The sequence below is a fragment of the Leptinotarsa decemlineata genome, unplaced genomic scaffold, assembly GCF_025532065.1.
Source record: "Leptinotarsa decemlineata unplaced genomic scaffold, Ldec_3_MD MMD2_tig00026328_RagTag_RagTag, whole genome shotgun sequence".
Classification (NCBI taxonomy): domain Eukaryota; kingdom Metazoa; phylum Arthropoda; class Insecta; order Coleoptera; family Chrysomelidae; genus Leptinotarsa; species Leptinotarsa decemlineata.
In genome coordinates, this window is record NW_027412688.1 from 34,870,863 (window position 1) to 34,879,337 (window position 8,475).

The window sequence follows — 8,475 nt, forward strand, 5'->3', positions numbered from 1 at the left end:
GTCAACTCAAAAAATTTAATATGGAAAATACTCATTATATTCAGAATTTGACCGAAAATTTCAAGCTTAAAAATTCATATATAATGAAGAAATGTCTCATAAAACACGGTAATGAATACAAAATGTTGTCGATTTATGAAAAATCAAAATAATGTTAAGTTTTCCCCCGTGGGTTAACCAATAATTGATTACACTGAATGATCTAACTTAACTTTATTTCACTTCAAATACAACAAACACTTCAACTAAAAATTTCAACTATTAGTTTAATGTATATCGCCGTACTAGATCACTTCGCGTACCGCACTGTAACGTCCACTCCACTTTGTACTTGACTGTCCGAATACGCTTGCAGCTAGCGTTTAAATATCGCAATGGAACATTGTTGAATTTTCGCCGAAGTTCCAGCGATATCGGTAGCATGTTTCTTGCTGCTTCTCAAGCGGCAGGTAACATTGGATATTCCCACGCTCTCAGCTACGTCACGTTTGGTTTATGCTTACCAGTGGCGGCCGGCGTTATTTCCTCTTGCGCATGATTCACAACAATAATGGGTTTTTTACACTCTTGAAGAGATGTGAAATAATCTCATTTTGAATTACTAACCACCTGATTCGCATAGCAATACTTGTTCAGTTTATATTTGTGTTCATACGGAAATAAACCGTTTCCTTTCTAACGTATTGAATTGGTCACTTGAAATTCAGATTTCTATTGATCAAAGAATATATACAGGCCATTTTTTTTAAGTTGATATTGGCAAAAAACTAGAATTGTCGAATTCCGTTTTTTGACTCTACCACCTCTATTTGGAATGATATAAGAAATGCAGAGAAACTTTCAATACTGTTTTATATTTATTATAATCTGCAATGCAATTTGCATTAGATTTCACTATTAACTTGATAGTTTCAAATACAACAAATCCATTGTAATACATGAAACTCCCTCTGGGTTTGTTTCATGACATTCGAAATGAAGGCGGTATACCCAAAAAATCAAGTTCGACAATTCTAGTTTTTCTTGAATATTTCAAAAAAAATCACTGATATTCTCGACCTGTAAAAAAATTACTGTAATTCCCCCAAAATAGATAACTTATGCTCAATTTAACCAACCTTTTAGGTTTCTGAGATAGCATCATGAGATCATCTGAAAAATGGCCAGTTCGTATTTCAAAAACGATTCGAAATGAAACAAATTTATGATCCTCAAAATTTTAACAAACATGTCAAAAACAAACGTCTTCAAGTCACAATTGTACATACATTTTTTAAGGAGTGTTTGTGTGGTCAACCCATTATGAACGTAATTATTCAGAATATTTTTTATCCATTTTCCGACTTTTTTGATAACCGATATTTGAAAGATACAATGTTCAACGAGACGCTTCGAAACTCATCAACATTCTATGATTCGCAATCATCAATATCTTTCCGTAACAAGCGAACGTGCTGACATTAAGATTACTGAAATATGGAATAACTCGTAGTGAAAAGTCGCATCCACTCACTAATTAAAAGATGTGAATGAACCCGACAACCTGCATTTCCACCTATCCGGAAAACTTGCTCTTTTCATACGAACTGCGTCTTTCACTGAATCAGACACCATATTCGCATCGTGCGCGGTAATTTAATATCCTTTTGCGAGATGTGGTTGGGGATCGTGATGGGCGGAATGTTCCCCCCTTGCTGCTTCTTGTTCTGGGTAGACGTTCTGGATTTGTAAGGTTGGCAGAAATGCTGGTGAAATTAATTAATGGACACGGAATGCAGCGGGTTGTTTCTCGGCGATTTCTAGCAGATATTGTTTGTAGAAACATTCGAATGTATACTTTCCTCAGCTGCGATTCGCAATCAGAGAACCAAAGTGGCACACAACGAAATGTGATGTCTATCACGTCCAGGAAACGTGCATCTAAATTTCTCAGTACAATGATATTATGTATACTTATTTTCCTGAATCTTCCCAAAAGCTGAAGCTGTATGCAACAAGGACCGAATTGATCTACCCAGAAAACGAAACCTATTTGCAACAACAACATTGGTGCAGGCCAAACGAATCGCCAAACAAATTTTTCACTTAGTCGTCTCCACTTGCGTGCACGTCTATCTGAGCCCGTAAGTTAAATTTGCGTTCCATCGGAAAACAATACAATCAATCCGCTACCGTTGAAGCCAAGTGTTCTCGTAAAAAATCAAATCTTGCAATCTGCTCTTCGTGGGAAAGCTGTAGTCCAGTAGCTCTAGTTCGGAAATATTTTCCAGCAGCACGGAGTCGCCTCCTCCACTCACCTATGTTCATATTTTTGACTTCTTGCAGATGACTTGCAAGGGAAACTGCCATAACTGTTCGGTTTCTCAAATCACTAGATACAAAAAAACGGTTATCCCTAACTGGTGTAGTTCTGCCTCGTCCTGTACCAAGTATTCGAGTTAGCAGACCAGTTTCGCAGAAACACCGCCATATATTCACATTTTTGACTTCTTGCAGATGACTTGCGAAGGAAACTGCCGTAACCGTTCAGTTTCTCAAAGCAATAGATACAAAAAAACGGTTATCCCTAGCTGGTGTAATTATGCCTCGCCCTGAATCAAGTATTCGAGTTAGCAGGCCAGTTTCGTAAAATCGCCGTAATACATTCATATTTTTGACTTCTTGCAGATGACTTGCAAGGGAAACTGCCATAACTGTTCAGTTTCTCAAATCATTAGATACAAAAAAAATTATCATTCCTAACTGGTGTAGTTCTGCCTAGCCCTGAACAAAGTATTCGAGTTAGCAGACCAGTTTCGTAGAATCGCCGCCATATATTCAAATTTTTGACTTCTTGCAAATGACTTGCAAGGGAAACTGCCGTAACCGTTCAGTTTTTAAATCACTAGATACAAAAAAACGGTTATCCCCAACTGGTGTAGTTCTGCCTGGCCCTAAACCAAGTATTCGAGTTAGCAGACCAGTTTCGTAGTACCGCCGCCATACTTCTTGCACACTTGATTCTTTCACTTTGGCTCTGACCGCGGCCATTTACCGAAGTATTTTTGCTGCAACAACAGAATTTATATCAATTTCGATACAGCAACATTGACAGCGGTACACAAACAGGGCCGTAGCGAAAAGAAAAACAAAGGGGGGAGGAAATCCAAATTTTTCCAAACCGCACCAGCAAAATTTCCCAACTTTCGGAAAAATGGAAGCCAGGGGATTAGTTACTACTATAATATATTCATTTTCTTACTTAGCTATCCAAAGATTGGCTGAATGCTTATATGCCCGTTAGGGTATGCACCAACAAAAATAAATTTTGGTAATTATGAAAATAATAATGAGAAATATTCTACTTTGGACCAAGGTCCTTGTCCTTCCACCATATCCACCATGTATAGGAACATTCAATACAAATGAAAGAAAACTACACTTGAATAATATTGTGCTCATTGTTTTCTACTATCATTTTTTCCATCTTCACGGCCCGAAATTTCCAACTGTTCAGGACTGTTCTCTTACTTGGGAGAAATTGAACTTTTTTGAAGTTTTCAAACAACTCAAAATTTCAGAAATATGGGATCTCCAAGTTATGCATGTTGGGAAATCTCAACCTTCTCTTGGTTCTTTTCCTTTTCTTATCACCTCTCCCATGGCGACGGCCCTCTACACAAACAAAGGGCAATTGACAGATGAAACTATGGAAAAAAGTATACTAATAGTGGCTTTTAAGGATCCAGTAGGGGGGTTGGTTTTTTCTCAAACGCTTTTCATAGAAAGAACAACAACTACGTTTCTGAATCAGTTCATTAGTACGGTATGGTACTTCAAATATGACAAAAAAAAAACAATTTTTTCCAAGATAACTGCAACTCATGGGGTAACCCTAATTTTATTCCCGGCAGTGTATATTAATCAGTCACGAGATGATATATACTATCATATTATTTGGGGAAAGATTGATTAACTATCCCAATGTTATGCAGAAAAAGATTACTATCAGTTTTTTTTTTCAATCTAAACACAACATATTGAGAGATCTTCGGACGATTTAGTCTAAATCTCAGTTGTGTCTCAATCAAACACATCCCCAAAAGAATATAACCGCCAATGAGTACACTTCTTCTCACCTGGTACAAGTGAAAGCGGTTATTTTCCAGTCTTCCAGATATAATGTGAAAACCTTTAATTTTCGTAGGGCGTTGAGTGCTCAGTATTATCCCGTATTTGGTCGCTAATCCCTCTGAGAGCAGTATCGTTATTTAACCTAGGATGCCATTAACACTGCGGTCGTCACTTACACCAACTTTTCTCTCTTTAGTGTTTTGTTTCAACCTTTCTGCGCCTCATCCACTACTTCGTACCTCATGTGTCGTTAGCGTACGGAATTTATGGGAGAAAAACAGGGTGTTTCTAATTGGAGACAACTGAATATCGGTTGACATTTCTCATGACATTCATACCGAGTGCTTCAGAATGCTGAACCGTTCACAAAGGTTGTTGAACAGGTTAAAATTGATTTTTCCATCAAGTAGCTGTCGCCCTCACACAAATGGACTTTGGAAGTCAAAACTAGTGGGAGATGAAGATTGACAATCTGACCTTACAGAGAGTGATTTCAAGCAGTATGAACATGTGGTGATCAGTGAAATATCCGAAGTAATAATATAGGAGAAAATTCACCAAAAAACAATTCACTGAAAACCACGGGTTCACACGGTGCGATAAAAAGAAATGACTTGCTTGAAACGTTTCGTCGTTGCGTTTAAATAGGAAATTGTTTCAACTTCATGGAGTTAGAGACAGGTTGAATGTTGATGCGTCTGTTTAGGTCATATGATTCTCGGAATCAATGGTTCCGACTGTGTAGTTTCAGGGACAGAGCTTATCCTTTGGGAAGAAAACAACGGGAAGATAAGCCAATGCATAAAGTCCGTTTCAATTATGGAATGATGACCATGATGAACCCCTAAGTTTTCGACTTTAGCCCACTAGACCTGGGAAAAGCAAACGGCAGGCGATTTGATGAGCCAAATCGTCAATGTTGTTGAAGAAAACCTCATACATTGGCTACTCCTTGTGTTGTCTCAGGAGTGAAGTGATATTCCCGGCTTTTATATAGGCCTTCTGCAGAACGGGTTCCAACTCGATGATAGAGTTGTGATCACCTCATTGAGTGTAGAAAAATAAAGCAGGCTCGATAGCTACTCGGACAGCTTCCCTGAAAAGAAATGCTTCAATTATTTCGCTCTCATGGTCGCGGATCATGCAGAGAAGGAAATCCGTACTCTTGACGACTTCACGGGCTCCATCCAGTACCATTCTGTTACGTAGACACTCCAAACTCAAAAGTGCATATCCATCATGTTGTTGGGGGAAGTGAAACGATTTGGGATGCAAATTTCTATAGAGGTGCCATCAATTTTTGAGTCTTCACATCGAATCAATACAGCTCCTTCCGAGTCCACTTCACTAATTCAAGCGAGTAGAGTAAGATCGGCACGACAAGTGCCGATCTTTTGAAGATGGATCACTGCACATTTGTCTATTCCGAATTTCATACCGATAACATGCATGTTCACTTCCACCACCCTCGAGAACTGCCATAGGCATAAAGTTTAAAATCAACCATAAACAAATGGTTGACTATATAAAACAAATGGTTGACCTCTTGCCTCCGGTTTCCGGAGGTGCCACAGTTATGCCCGTGAGTATTTATGACCGCATCGGATAATAGCAATAGTGATATGCAGAAGAGAAGGGGACTAAGGAAATCGCGACCCCACTATGTTTGTACTCTAGCCTGACTGCCAAAGTGGTATCAGTTGCTGCTATTGTGTCGGGTACCGCAGAGGTCTGAGCAAATGCGAGATGACCTCATTTGATGTTGTAGTGAATGACCTGCGGTAATCGATCTAGGCCTCCGAGGGGTTACGTTTATACTGTATCACGTCCTGCGTTATACATCTATCGGTATGCAGGTTCTCTTAAATCCAGCGGCTTCTCTCTTTGACCCTCTCTGCTCATATATCCGTCTGAACACTCAGTCAACTGCGGTGAGTATTCGTGGGTATCAGATGCTCGTAAACAACTCATAACACGAATTTATTATTGTGATTATTATTTTTATCATTATTATCATTTCTGTAGAATGATATTCCAATTTAGACCCTATAAAAAATTATTACTATCTCAGAAATATAACTGACAACAGGAGTGAATGAATAAAACGAACAAAAATTTGAAATAAATGTCCGATGCATTATTCGTATTCCTTTCATTCCATTCTTTTCAACTTTCGCCCATTCTCAAACTCGCGAAAGACTGTCAATAAAACCCTTTAGAATCGCTCGGGTATCTATGAAGTTTTACGGTAATTAACTTTCCTAGATGATTACATCGGCTATTTGGAATGATGTACGTTCACGTACTTCCAACAAAACCAACAGTAATTAGGGTGGTTCGTGTCGTTAGCCACTCCATGATGGAAATCCGATTAGTTTTCATATCGTGTCATAGATTACTGTCTGACATGATATTGCATACAAATAGCCTGATAGAAAAAAGAAGTCGCAGGTGTTATTCAACTGGTCTCACACAGAAACGGAAATCACGGGCTACCATAAACTCATCAAGACGTGTACTAAGAGATCAATTTTTCAGAATCTTCGATTTGTGAGACTGTTAAAAGGCAGAACATTCTCACAATCAGCTTTTCAGATGTTGCATCATTAGAGGTTGGATCTTCCATAGATTGAGTGCATCACCAGCTTGAAACGTGGTTACTATGAGAAAAATCTATCATAGGTCTCATCAGTGGTGCTTGGTCGAACCACAAATGCTTTGTACCTAAAGGATAAGCCTAAGTACTCCTCAGTATAGGCAATAGTGGCAGTGGAGGAGGCAAAATACGTAATGAAATAACCGAAATGAAAGCGCTGCTGACAGAAGAAATACAGCAGGTAGCAGTAGGAACACTGAAGGAAAAAAAACTTGACTTATTTCCAAAGTGTGGTAAAATTATGATATGCAAGAGTAATGAAGAAAAACATGAGAATGGTGATCGAATGATCGAACAACAATTATATAAAGCAATCGCAATATTCGAGGTAGTGTCCAAAGCAAAAATGAAGAAAATAAACAAACTAACCAGCAATGAGTCCAAAACTAATATTCAGACTACTTTCATAGATTAGCAGATGAATTGATTTTGAAAAAGATTCAAATTCAGGTACCATATATATGCACTCATAATATCCGTCATAATATGGATAACTTCGATTTCTCAACAGTAACTGAAAAAAAACCTGTGAGATTATGAAAAATATAGAAAAGAAAAAGAGTAAGGACTTTCATGAATTATCTAGCAACTTATTAAACGATTGCTTTGAAAACATATGCAAACCAGTTACCCATATAATAAATTTTCCCCTATTATTGTACAGATTTCTACTAATTAACTTATGTAACTAAGTCTATTATAAAACCATTAAAAAAAAGAAGATCCTGACTGTTTCGAAAATTACAGGGCAATTAGTCTCTTAAATGCATTTTGGAAGTTTTTCGAATCAATTGTTCACCAACAGTTATTTGATTTTTTTGCAGCAAAAATCAACATGACTTCTTCCCAGGAAGTAGAACCAAGATAGCTTTCTTTGATATGCTAAATAACATTTTCAACAACCTTGATGCTGGTAATGTCTGTTATGTAATATTTCTGGATTCATCAAGGGCTTTTGATCGTATCGACTTGATCAAACTTGACTACTCAATAATTCATCCATATGAATTTTTTTTTGTTGTCATTCGATATCAGGTTCATAATGTATTTCTTTTTTCTTTTTGTGTATTTGTCATATTTTTGTTGCCAGTTCTCGTAGCTGGATGTGGAGGTTGAGTGGTAGAACAAACCCGTAGTGTTCTGCACTACAGATTTGAACGCCTTCAGATTGTTATAACGTATTTCACCAAAGATAGACCATTGTTATTATTTTTTTACAGTAGTATGCGCTGGTCAGGCCCTATCCCCCGATACATTCGAGATGGCGCGCCAGCATTATCAACCTACGACCACTCCTCACACCGTGGGGTAAGTGATCATTGGGCCCAAAACTAATGTGCCCTAAGCAAGGGCAGTGAGCCAAGAATGACAACCTTCTGCATCTAGCCGGCTAAAATTTCTGCCTTAGTGCGGCAAGCCGGTATGATTTTAAGATTCGAGAGTAGAGAGGTCGTCATTCCACCATCATTCCACCATTATTATTTATCGTAAAATTACATAGTTATGGTGTTCATGGCACATAACGGAATTGGATTAACTGATTTATATGTGGATGAATGCAATCCTCAAAAAAAAAACCAGTTCATACAGTCAGAACCCCTTGAGATAATCAGAGAAATTTCTCAAGGCAGTGCGTTAGAACCGTTAGTATTTATACTATGATATCAATGATCTATGCTCTATCATTGAGGAAAATGAAACATCAA

General features: G+C 37.9%; 1 protein-coding gene across 1 annotated transcript in view; it reads right to left on the minus strand.

Moving 5' to 3' along the window:
- kek3 (leucine-rich repeat, immunoglobulin-like domain-containing kekkon 3 protein) overlaps positions 1-8,475 on the minus strand; it is a 600,794-nt gene that overhangs the window by 311,917 nt on the left and 280,402 nt on the right.